This window comes from Helianthus annuus, chromosome 16 (genome assembly GCF_002127325.2).
Source record: "Helianthus annuus cultivar XRQ/B chromosome 16, HanXRQr2.0-SUNRISE, whole genome shotgun sequence".
Taxonomy (NCBI): domain Eukaryota; kingdom Viridiplantae; phylum Streptophyta; class Magnoliopsida; order Asterales; family Asteraceae; genus Helianthus; species Helianthus annuus.
In genome coordinates this window covers 159,773,618-159,787,357 of record NC_035448.2, presented here as the reverse complement: position 1 = coordinate 159,787,357, position 13,740 = coordinate 159,773,618, and the positions used below count along the sequence as shown (strand labels likewise).

General features: G+C 34.8%; 1 long non-coding RNA gene across 1 annotated transcript; it reads left to right on the top strand.

The window, feature by feature from the left end:
- Positions 1–12,715: 12,715 nt before the first annotated feature.
- LOC118488384 lies at positions 12,716–13,406 on the top strand. Its single transcript, XR_004884454.1, has 3 exons — positions 12,716–12,772; positions 13,037–13,093; positions 13,174–13,406. It is a non-coding gene; the product is annotated as an uncharacterized LOC118488384 (long non-coding RNA).
- Positions 13,407–13,740: the final 334 nt, after the last annotated feature.

Below are 13,740 nucleotides of genomic sequence, written 5' to 3'. Positions count from 1 at the left end.
ACGGCCAGGATTTGTTCGCTTTTGTTCACAATTTAAACATGGTTTACTCTTGATCCCTACCCTATATATATATATATATATACACGTATACAGATCTTCAACCCAAAAAACTGATCAAACCTCAAAAAATAAACACATTTGGCCGTAGAACAATATATTGCTCGTATATACATGTATACGGGTCGTATATTGTTATACGGCTCGTATACATGTAAATAAAAAAAAAGATTCCACTGCATTTATTTCTGTGCAAACTCATTCTATACGAGCTGTATAACCTTATTGAAGATGTTGATACTGTGTTCAAAGTTTCGCATTGGGGAAATCTGTGAGTGTCTCCCTTTTCCATACATTGTGAATGTTTGTATACCTTTTTCACCAGAATTTTGAAGGTTTTTCCTAGGTGACATTCACTACTGCATCTATTGCACCAGAGATTCAGGATGCTATCCCTTTTGGGCTTGTGAGGGAGACTCCGTATTTGACTCATCCAATTTTTTAACATGTATGATTCTTTCCTATTTTACTCTCTTCAAAACTAGAATTCTGAACTTCAAAATTTAATTTTTTAGTTAAAAGTATTTAAAAGAGCATTTGCATACTTATATGTCGTCTACATGATGTTAACTTATATTAATAATGAACAATTTTCATCTATATGATGAAATAATATATAGATACAAGGATTGGTTAATGCAACTACAGAGATGATGCCTGTGACATGGCCAGCCTTTGAGATTCTTGATAAAATTAGGATGATCCTTCTAGTTTGAGCTTCGAGTTAGGACCCTTTGTAAGTGTCTTTAGCCACTCTAGTTCGGTTTTTATGCGTTTAAAGACCGAAAGTCAAAGTTGCCACAAAACGGCTTTTACTTTCGGTTTAGACCTAAACGGTCCAGCCATTGTTCGAGGCGAATATGGCTACGTGATTGTAATAAGGTAGGTGTTAATCCCTCAAAAGGGCACCTCCTAATTACCACATTTACTTAGTTAATTGTCGGGTCAAAGTAATTAAATAAAAAGTCAAACTAATCAGATTTTAAAATAAAAATCAAATATGATAATGTAGAGGTTATAAAACATGTTTTGTCACTGTAATAAATAACTTGGTGAACATTAATCTAACGTGTCTAAATAAGTTTAACCCAACAATTCTAAGTTTAAACTCGGTTCGCAACCGAAAGTCGCAAAAGCTTGACTTTTGCTTTGAATTTCAGTTCTGACCCGAAATAGCTTAATTCCTTTATGCATTAAGGTTACATGATGACCATATGATGTTGTAGTATATCCCTCCAAGGTTATATTACATGGTCACTTAGTAATCTGAATTATATGCATGTTTCCGATATTAAGCTTAATATTGACTAGTATGCCCTTTGGTCTAAAAATGACGTTTTTAATATAAATAAACATGCAAACGGATTAGGTACTGATTAGTAAGCATATTTAAATATTTTGACACTTACATTCTGGGCATAAACTGATGTTATGCAAATGATCGAAAATCATGCTTTTATAAAGACTAAAATGCCCTTTGGTACATAAATCAAGCATTAATTAAAATTTTGAGATAAAACTCTTTACCTATTGTTATGATATCATTTTTAGGAACTATTGGGGTGTTGATCATCAGGAGGATTCCGCACACCTGTTGGTTGCTTTAGCTGAGTGAGATTTTGGATTAGGAGGCCTTACAAAAACCAAGGAGGAAAATACTTCTCTAACAAACACAAAGTCAATACGATGTCACTTTGCAGCTTGCCTAGTTTACTAACATCAACAACTTTACTACACAACTTGTTGAAGAAATGACATAAGCTTATGATTGTTTTCCTCACTTTCTCATGTAACACCCCTTTGATTGCAAAAGGGAGAAGTTGTTGCATTAGGACATGACAATCATTAGACTTCAAGCCATTCATCTTTGAAACATCATCAGAGACGAGATTTTTGAAGTTGGAGCAATACCCATCAGGCACTTTTATGTTAGACAAGGTATCCTAAAATAGGCATTTCTCCGAGTAATTCAATGTGTAGCACGCAGGTGGAAGCAAAAGTCGATTCCCGTTTGGTTGAGGTTGTAATTCAGACTTAATGCCTAACTCCTCAAGATCTTGTCGTGCATTTAATCCATCCGTTTTCTTGTGGGGCAAATTCAACAATGTCCCATAAACACTCTCACACACATTTTTTTCTATGTGCATAACATCTAACTGGTGACGAACAAGCAACTTCTTCCAATATTCAAGTTCAAAAAAAATTGACTTTTTATTCCACAATTTAGCTCTTTCATCGATACTTAGTTTTTCCTTCTTTGAAGTTTTCTTCTTTGGTGTTTCCTTCTTTGACGTTTTCTTCCTTGACGTTTCCTTCTTTGTCTTTTTCTTCTTACCCCATGTATTCTCAAACCCCGTCAAAGAGTCGTAAATTTCTTCACCTGATAACGGCTTTTTTATAATATCGTTCTCTTGTTGATTGTTGAAATCTTTTTTTTCTTTTACGAAAAAGGATGTTCAAGTGGGAGAAATCTTCTATGGCCAAGAAAGCATACTTTTTTGGACTTTGGCAACCATTGTGAACAAGTATTCTCTGAACATATTGGACAAGCATAATAACCCTTGGTAACACACCCCGAAAGATTACCATATGCGGGAAAGTCATTTATAGTCCAGAGTAATATTGCTCTTAGATTGAAGTATTCTTTCTTATAAGCATCAGACGTTTTAACACCAGTTTCCCATAAGAGTTTTAGATATGCTATCAATGGTGCCAAGTATACATCAATATTCTTACCAGGTTGGTTTGGCCCAGATATCAATAGAGTCAACATCATGAATTTTCTTGACATACACAAATAAGATGGAAGATTATATGTTATTAGGATAACCGGCCAACAGCTATACGTAGAACTTAATGACTTGTGAGGATTGATACCATCAGCGGACAAGGCTAACCCAAGATTCCGATTTTCTTTTCCGAATTCTTTCCACGTGTTGTCAACAAGCTTCCAAGAGGGGGAATCGCGAGGATGAGATAGCTTACCATTATTGACCGGACCTTGTGCATGCCAAGTTAAGTCATGTGCAATTTATGGTGATGAAAACATTCTTTTAAATCTAGGGATGGGAGGAAAATACCACAAAACTTTTGAAGGCACGTTTTGGGTATTCTTCTTCCAACGAGATGTGCCACAAGATGGACACTGAGAAGCATCCTTATGTTCTTTCCAGAATAGAACACAATCGTTTTCACATGCATGAATCTTTTCATACTGTATACCTACTCCTTTTAGCAACTTCTTGGCTTCATATATCGAGGTAGGAATTGTATTGTTTGATGGTAAGATATCTTTTAGGACACCCAACAAAGCGTCAAAACTAGCATCAGACCAGCCAAATTGACCTTTCAAATGTTGAAATTTCAATAATCCACTAAGTGCATTATACTTTGACCCAACATAAAGTGGTTCATCACATTCTTCAAGAAGTGATTTCAATGAATCGGGTTCATTCTCTACATAATTGAAGGCATCATGTAGCATTTCCTTTGTATTAATAAAGTCGGGAGGTCTAGATTCATTAAGGCATCTAGAATCAAGCTTCGGAAGTTTTTCTCCATGAAAAGACCAGACCGTATAACTTTCATCAAAATCGTGGGCAAACAAATGATAACGCACATCATCAATAGAGCGGTGACACAAATTGATACAATTTACACAAGGATATGGAATAACATCCAATTGAGGATTATTACTTTGCGCAAAATCTAAAAACGCTTCCACGCCTTTGTCATATGCATTTGATAATCTATCTGATGAAATCCATGATTTATCCATGACCATTTGTCACTAACTAGTTATTCACCATGACAAAAAAACAAAAATCAAACTTCAAACCTAATTTAGTAACTTATAAAACATAATACAAAATTTAGGTAACAAGTAAGAACATAACAAACACAAAACTGCTAACAATTAGGTGGCCCATTTAATCCTTAACTTGCATGTTTAAAATTTGCGGGTTCAGGTTTAGTCTAAAGGGGTTCGGGTCAGTTTCAGGTTGAACCCGCGAAACCATTTAGCTAAACGGGTCGGGTTCGGGTCAACCCGGTCGGGTTAACGGGTTGACCCGTTTAACCCATTTATATTATATTTTATTTTTATAATATGTTTTATGTCATAAATCAATTTGAGTGTGTATTTTATGCATAATTATAACTTAAAAAGAGAGATTGACATAATGTTTTATAATTAAATGCAACTATATATATATATATATGAGTTAATTACTGTTTTCGTCCCTGTGGTTTGTCAAAAATCGTTATTTCAGTCCATTAGTTTAAAAATTGCGATTTCAGTCCCTGTGGTTTCACTTTCGTAACCATTTCAGTCCCTGTGGTTTCACTTTCGTAACCATTTCAATCCATTATTCTGTTAAGTACAGGGACTGAAATGGTTACGAGGTGGACTGAAATGGTTACGGAAGTGAAACCAAAGGGACTGAAATCGCAATTTTTAAACTAATGGACTGAAATAGTGATTTTTGACAAACCACAGGGACGAAAACAGTAATTAACTCTATATATATATATATATATATATATATATATATATATATATATATATATATATATATATATATATATATATATATATATATATATATATATATATATATATATATATTTGTGTTTTTTGTAGTAAAGTTTTAATTTAAACATATTAATTTGCGAAAAAAAAGTTTAAAAATTCAAAATCCGGGTTTAACGGGTCATGTTCCGGTCAACCCACTAATATTCAGGTCGTGTTCGGGTTCATATGTATAACAAGATTTTCGGGTTCGGGTTCGTCTAAAATTTCCGGGTTCGGGTCGCATTGAACCTTGCAACCCACAAACCCGACCCGTTTAGCACCCCTAGTTTGATTAGTTAGCTGGTATGTACAATTTGGCCCCTTAGCTTCCACAAATGAAAGTATCAATCCCCACTCTAGTACAACAGGTAAGAAAATCACAATTAAAAGTAACATTGCAAAAAATGTCTGGCGTGAGGCTCGAATCGGTGAATCTTTGCATTGTTAGCAAAAGTCTTAATTAACAACTGAACTGTGAATAGTTTTAGTTATAGATTCACAAACAATAATATTTATGGGTTCATACTTGTTTTTCATATCATCTCTATTAAAATTTTGAAACGTCGTGGGTTCGCGTGATGCCATATCAGTTAATGTAGATCCACCCCTGTTCCGATTGCCGGAAAATCGTGGGTTGGGATTTGACCGGAGAAGATTGACAGGCAAATATTTAGGTAATTTATCCTATAAAATTAAAGTAAATCTAAACTAATGAACAAAGCAGCCATTTTGATTTCATTTAGATATAATTAATCATTTGAGTTCATTCAAGATCTGAAAGAACAATTGTTTGATTTCATTTTGAGAGTGAATAACAGCAGTGGTGGTATGGGCTCTTGGGTAATCAGTGTTCACTGATTGTGAGGGAACAAAAACATTAAAAGAAATTAGTTGCTCAAGCTATTGGTGAGACTAGTAGTGTTACTCGGAAGAGATTGGCGAGATCGACAACTTTGAACACAAGGTCTGCAATGGTGTTTGAAAAAACCATGAATTAAAGGGGAGAGACAAGCGACGGCGATTTGAAGAAGAGAGCCGCTGGGATCAAAACAATCAATGACATGTGGGATCAAAACGGTCAAGCGACGGCGATTTGAAGAAGAGGGCGGCTTTGAACACAAGGTCTGCAATGGTATTTGAACTGACATGTGGGATCAAAACAGTCAAGCGATGGCGATTTGAAGAAGAGGGCTGCTTTGAACACAAGGTCTGCAATGGTGTTTGAACACAAGGTCTGCAAAGGTGTCTGAATCAAACAGTCAATGACATGTGGGATCAAAAGTTCAGCAGATGAAGTTGAAGTTAAAGGACGATGCGTACCTCGGTTTCAGGTATTCTGATTGACTGACACGTTTGCAATGTAACGAGAAGAGTTGTAGATAAAAAAGACTAATTTATCTTATCTATGATGGCTGGGATTAAAGCGATCAACGTTCACAATACACGAGGAGGAGATCATAACGGCTCGATATATTTTTTAGATTCATGGCATTATTTAGTAAATCTACATTGAAGGTGTAACAATATTTTTAGACGTTTTGATCTACTCCTGATGTTTTTTTCGCTACATCCTATTATGTTGTCAAACCGAGTACGAATTGGTTTAGCGTGCTGCAATGCGCGCGGGGTGCACAACTAGTTTCATTGGTTGCCTATATGTCCAGGTTTATGATCTACAACACTATTTGGTTCTAGCAGGTCAAGTTATTCTACTAATATGCGAGATATGGTTAAATGAAATTAGATTCTTCAATTTTTTATATAATTTGTATTATTTATTGGTACAGATAAGCCAACACCGTTGCCATCTACTTTTAGATACGTTCAAAGGCTTGATATGTCTAGAGATAAACAAGATTTACCAGAATCGCGTACAAAAAAAATGGCGATTTTGGCCGCATAACTACAAAGAGAAATGTTGAGAGACTGGACTACAAAGCACTGGACTACAAAGCACTGCATGATGTGAGTTTTCACCTCTTAAATTTGGTTAGGTTGGGTTGGGTTGGGTTGTATTTGATCTTAAACATGCCAATTTAAAAGATTAGCTCAAATGTATCGAGTAAAAAAACGAAAAAAATGCCAACGAGATTCATCAGGGTGAGTCATACAAATGGCGAATGTACTTTCAAGTTACAACTTGCACTTGTTGATCTTGCTAGGAGGTATAAACTTTCTCCAAATATACTTTTGTATAATTATCAAAACCCTAACTAACATATTATGAGACATATTCTACATTACAAAAACCCTAGCTACAGATTTGAAGCAGATGATGTAAACCAGTAATGGATTAAATTCGCAATTCACAAACACTAAAAAGATAAAACTCGCAATTCATAAGCAGATGATGTAAACAGATGAAATTTACCGGCGGTTGTTTTCCAGCGGTTGCAGTGATGAAGCGATTCCTTGTTTTCCAGCGGTTGCAGTGGTGAAGCGGCCTTCAAATTTGATGTGACTAAGTGTTTTAATTGAGAGGGTGATGATTTAGTTTTAGAGAGAATTACGGGAAGTGGGTGTGGGAGTTAATAGAAAAGATTGAACTGAAGTTGTAAATTGATCGAATTTTTTTTTTTATTTCAAAGGGGCGGGAATTAGAAAAAGGGGGTGTTCTTTGGGCAAGATGTCAATGGGTCAGGTTCGGGTCAGGTATTGGTAATCTCATATCCATACCCGGTTATAAAATCGTGTCTCATACCCGACCCAATACATGTGGGGCATTTGTCGGGTAATTACCCTTCGGGCATCGGGTATACCCATTAGTTTGGTTAAAGATATACGTTGAGATTTCCAAATCCATTTTTACTGTTATAATTATTATATAATTTTATTTGTACAACAACTATTATAAATTAAAAATGTATATTACATACATATAACTTTTATTATAAATTAATAAAACTGATGTTTCAGGTTTCACCGGGTCGGGTTTCTCGGGTATCGGGCTTAAATTGATGTGGGCAACTCTTGTAAAGGCTATTAAATTTGAAAGAGTTAATTAGTATTTTCGTCCCTGTGTTTTGCAAAAAATCACTATTTCAGTCCATTAGTTTAAAAATTATGATTTCAGTCCGTCCCTGTGGTTGCACTTTCGTAACCATTTCAGTCCACCTCCACCTCCGTTAACCCCATCCATTTATTCTGTTAAGAGTTAATTACTATTTTCGTCCCTGTAGTTTATCAAAAATCACTATTTCAGTCCATTAGTTTAAAAATTGCATTTTAGTCCTTGTGGTTTCACTTTCGTAACCATTTCAGTCCCTGTGGTTTCACTTTCGTAAGCATTTCAATCCATTTATTCTGTAAGAACGGGGACTGAAATGGTTATGAAGTGGACTGGAATGGTTACGAAAGTGAAACCACTCCCTGAAATCGCAATTTTATCTAATGGACTGAAATAGTGCTTTTTGAGAAACCACAGGGACGAAAACAGTAATTAACTCTTCTGTTAAGTACACATGAATCGACCATAATGCCCTTATTAATAAAAACAAAAAGATATCTAAATGAGTTAATTACTGTTTTCGCCCCTGTGGTTTGTAAAAAAATCATTATTTCAGTCCATGTGGTTTGACTTTCGTAACCATTTCAGTCCAGTCTCCTAACACTGTCTATTTTACCGTTAAGTTTTTGATGAAATAACTAAATTACGCTTGTGTTAATTTAATAAAAAAAACAATGGAAATTTAAAAGATTATATTCTAGGATCCACTTGCTAAAACACAACCCCGCGCTACCCCACCCCACTCCATCCCTGCTCTCATTTCCGGCAAAAGTTTCCGGTCATCTTCTCCGGCATCACAAACCCACCCTCTTAATGCCCGGTGACCCATTACCCCACCCCAATTAATATCTTCCTAGCAGCATCAATTAACATAATAACTTTGAAAAAATAATGCTTACCTGGACATTTTCTCATTCTAAATTCCAATTAAAATTTTGGAACCATATTTGTAAAAATAGTGCCAGATTTCTACTTCTACTGAAGCCATGGTGGGTCAAACCCTACAATCCAATTTAAGTCCATATGTCATACAACAATGAAATCATATAAATCCAATAATAAAATCATATAAGTCCATAACTAATTAACACAAGGGTAATTTAGGTATTTCATTAAAAACTTAAAGGTAAAATAGACGGTGTTAGGAGACTGGACTGAAATGGTTACCAAAGTGAAATCATAGGGACTGAAATCGCAATTTTTAAACTAATGGACTGAAATAGTGATTTTTGACAAACCACAGGGACGAAAACAGTAATTAACTCAATTTGAAATTTTGACTCCATGTGAAGTAAAACCTGGATTTATTCCATCTGTATATTAGAGTAATCTACCGATGCACAAATGGTTAGATCTTGAATAACACATAATAAAAAGTTTCTTATTAGAAATCGTGTTAGAGATTTAAAACAAAAAATCTTTAACTGGCTGACGAGTTAACCTGCTACAAACTGGATGAACAAACCACAAAAGCGAGTCAATCAATATGAGATCAGAAATTTGTATTTGGTTCGAGTACATTAGTTCAATAAGAAACGGTCCTGTGTTCTCGAGCTTGTATTTCCTCTGATACGTCCTACAACCTACGATCACAAGTACAAAGAAAACCAAATTTTGTTCGAGCACATTAGTTCACAAACCGACATAAATGAGTTATATTGCCATTCAAATAGTATAACAATAAAAACCCAAGTATAAAGAAAACCGAACTTTGTAAAAATAGGTTGCTGTTTTGAGTAGTTGCTGATTCAAACTGGTTAGATCGAGGTAGGGTATTTTAAATATAGGTCGAGTATATTAAAACCTAGCCAAGTGTGAGTACTCTTTTTTGTGAACATTAAAACCCAGCCAAACACACATTCCTATTTCCCACATAGAAAATATACATTCCTAACTATTTCTATTTCCAACATAGAAATCACATATGCACATAAAAATTTACAGAGGCACAAGACTGAATCAATTTTCATACGATGTTCGTAAGCTACTCTCCTATGGGCCTAATATATTTATTTGTCCTCCTCTATCAAGTCAAACTATTCTACGGTTTCGTTGGTAGTTAAAAACGACACAAATCTACTCAAATTATCAACATAACCACTGAAATTACAAAGAAATTCGGAATGTAGTATCATTTTCAGAGTGGCGTTGGAGATTGAGGCGGATAGAGATGGCGGTGCTCCGGCAGAGTCAAGGTGGTGCGGTAGTGCTCCGGGAGAGTAAAGGTGGTGCAGCAGAGTAAGGCAAAAAGGGGGAATTGAACGGAGGTGATTCCATTTGAACGATGGAAGGATAGAGAAATAACTGATAGTTGATGAATCATGGACGGTAGAAAACTAGAAATGGTAGCGACTGCTTGTTCAGATAACTTATCTTATTTTAGGGTAGAAGTTGACTTTCATACAATTTTAAGGTTGAATTCATGGGCTAACAGTTAATAGGCTTATTTAATCAAACACAATTTGGGTCGTATACTAGTAACTTGGATGATTAATTAAACATAGGGCAAAAATTTTTTTGCTATTTTTATATTAAAAATATTTATATAAAAAGTAAAGTTTATATAATAATTAAAAAGTTAGGTGATGATATCGAAAATTCGATATGTAAGGATGTGTGTGTGGTTGTAGGTGGAATTGAGTTTTTAAGGATTTGTAAGGATATGACGTGTCTACTGGCCGAGCAGTAAGGGAGCCTAAGGGCGTTGATATAGTCATAATTTAATAATTTATTAAAATGTTTTTACGGTTTAAAACAATAACAAAAACATTTCAACTTTTAATTTTATTTTAATTTCTTTGACTTAGCGTTTCAACTTTTAATTATTTATTCTAATTTCTTTTACTCCTTTATTCAAGGATAAACCCTGTCCATTTGATTTGTTAAGGACGGAAAGGCCTAAATCACTTGAAAAGCCCGTGTTCCAGATTAGGCCTTTAGCAGCGACTTTTCCTTTGTCACCGCTTAAAGTGTTGCCACTATAACTTAAATTTCTTGTAATGATGCATAAATTGACCATGGATATTCAGTTTATCACAACATACTCGCATAGAATCCCGTTTTTCCACCTCCCAACTCTAAAATTACTTAGAATATACTGGGATTTGAAATGTTTCTAATAGTTTGTCGGGTTTTTCGGGTGAACCCGAAACACCAAAATCATATCCATTGATTAAGTTCAATTGGGTTTGGGTTTCACCCTTCATTGGGTTCGGGTAATTCAGGTATGATAGTTTTTCGGGTCGGGTGGTATTGGGTTCGGGTTTTGGATAAAATGAACCCCCCATAAATTTATAAGATAACACAGAATGATGACACACATATTTCAATATGATTTTTAAACGATGACACACAAATATAGTGTCATAAAAATTATAAGATGACGCACAACGATGACACACATATTTCAATATGATTTTTAATGACGGTTAAACGATGACACACAACTGTAGTGTCATAAAAATTATAAGATGACACACAACGATGACACACATATTTTAATGTGTTTTATTTTTTTAAAATGACATTTAAACGATGACACACAAATATAGGTGTCATAAAATATTCAGATTTTACCAACCATGACATTTTTTTTATGATACACGTGTTTATGTGTCATAAGATTAGTGTGTGTCATTGTTCTTGTGTCATTAAAGGTCTTTTTTCTAGTAATGTTTGAAAGTAGTTTTTATATCACAGAGGAAGGTCATGGTAAATATAGTTAGTTATCGACTACCCCTGAACAATTTTTTTTAACCCGTACTACCCCTCAACTTCTCTTCTAGATTCGTAATATGATTATTATTGTGTCTTAATAAGATTTTAGTTGCACCTAACTTGCTCTGATTTTGTGAAGCTAAGGGACCATATTCAAGAGTAAGTACGTATATTGGTGGTGGGTGTCGGACTGCATGTGGGTTAGGCTGTGAACTTCTCAAATGTAGTCTACCAGGAAGTTTTTTCTGGCATTTGAATAGTTTTCTGTTTTTTTCTTCCAATGTATGTATTTGTACAGAACATTTCATTTCAAAGTAAATAATATAGTTTTGGTTGACGCCCGTGGTTTTGTTATTATATAATGCCTTTTCAGGTGCACTTTTAGTATCAAGTTGGATACAAATGATAACACATGTTGGTTTTAATAAGTATTGAAAATTCAGCCTTTCACCTATTGGAGTTGCCTTTGTACTTTTGCAGTGAAAATTTGGTCCAAAATATAATTTTGTTTGAAAGTAGTTTTTATATCACAGAGGAAGGTCATGGTAAATATAGTTAGTTATCGACTACCCCTAAACAATTTTTTTTAACCCGTATTCTCTTCTAGATTCGTAATATGATTATTATTGTATCTTATTAAGATTTTAGTTGTACCTAACTTGCTCTGATTTTGTGAAGCTAAGGGACGATATTCAAGAGTAAGTACGTATATTGGTGGTGGGTGTCGCACTGCAGGTGGGTTAGGCTGTGAACTTCTCAAATGTAGTCTACAAGGAAGTTTTTTCCGGCATTTGAATAGTTTTCTGTTTTTTTCTTCCGATGTATGTGTTTGTACAGAACATTTCATTTCAAAGTAAATAATATAGTTTTGGTTGAAGCCCCGCGTATTACGCAGGCATTAACCTAGTATGTTTATATGCGTATATAAAGGTTAAGTGTGATCGCAAGTACGAGATGTTGTCGCAAACCTGTTGCAAAAGTTGCGACCGTTTTAAAAGGTTGTATATGAAAAAGAAAAATTTATACTTAATTCACTTTTCTAGTAATTTGTAAAGCAACCTCCCGCCCATTCCAAAATAATCCCAAAACCCCCCAATTTCCCCAAATTCTTATTTTATCACTATCTAGGGTTCATCATTCGTACGAATACTCTAATCTTCAATGTGATTCTCATTGTTTTCGTGTGAATTTAAAGAATTCTTTCGCAGTGCGATGCGCTGTTTCAGAATCAGAGATTATAACCGCACTCAGGTTACTCTGCAATTCTCAAGTTTAGGGTTTCAGAATCAAGGCCATAGATGAGAATATTGAACGATTATTGTTGATTTTGATTTCTTGTTTTTGTTTTTGTTTTGGCGTTCAGGAGCCTGTAGATCTTCTGGCTAGCGGTTGCGTCTGGTCTGTACTAGTTTAGGAAGGTATTGATCATTCGTTATGGTTATAGTTCATGTTATCTGTATTTTTTAAGTGGATTTCGTCAGATGTTTTGTTATAATTGTTTATGTGATAGTGAGGTTAGTTATTGTAACTGAAAAATGATGTTACAGTTTTGGTTCATATTTCTAGGTTGTAAGTTAAAATGCTGTGTAAGCTTTTGGAAAGTAAGTGTGTTGTGGATGTAGAAATGTGCATTTTGCTTGTTGATTTTGTGTTGATAGAGTGGTTGTGTTCATGTGTTACAGGATGGGAGATATGGTGTTACAGGATATCTGCTTTTGGATGACGAGCTGCGGGCTGAGGTAATGGTTATTAAAAGATAAATCAGATTGAGATGTTTATGTTTGTGTATAATTTTATAGATTTAAAGTTATTGCAACAGATTAAGATGTTTGGGAAACCTAAGGGCTCTGTGAGATTTCACAAGCGCATGGTAAGTTTGTGCTTGTGTGTCTCGGATTAAGGAAGGGGCAATTTAGGGTTGAGCATTACGCATCAAAACCAACAAAGTTTATTTTAGCTCATGATTCTAGAATTGCGTGTTTTGCTCTGGCACAGGACAGAAATATGCTTGCTATGGCCAGCAATGACACTGTGTCGTTGCACGAGGTAGGCCTCAATCTAGTTTATGTTTTAATAACACTTTCCCATAATTTGATCATCTTTTTCTCCCTAAAAACCGATGTTTATTGACTGGAACTGCTACAATAAACTTTGTTGAATAACCAGAGTCAGATACTCAGATACTCTGCTGTAATAAGTTAATAACGCTGGCTGTTTTAGATAATGTTTGTATCTTGTTTTGTTGTTTATGGTTTGAATAATCTAATATTCAGATATTGATTGCTCGGAAAAGTATGATGATTTAGGTAAACAATATATAGAATGATCAAAAAAAACATTCTTGTGTATTAGGTTATAAAAGAAGCCTTTGATAATCAGTCTTGTT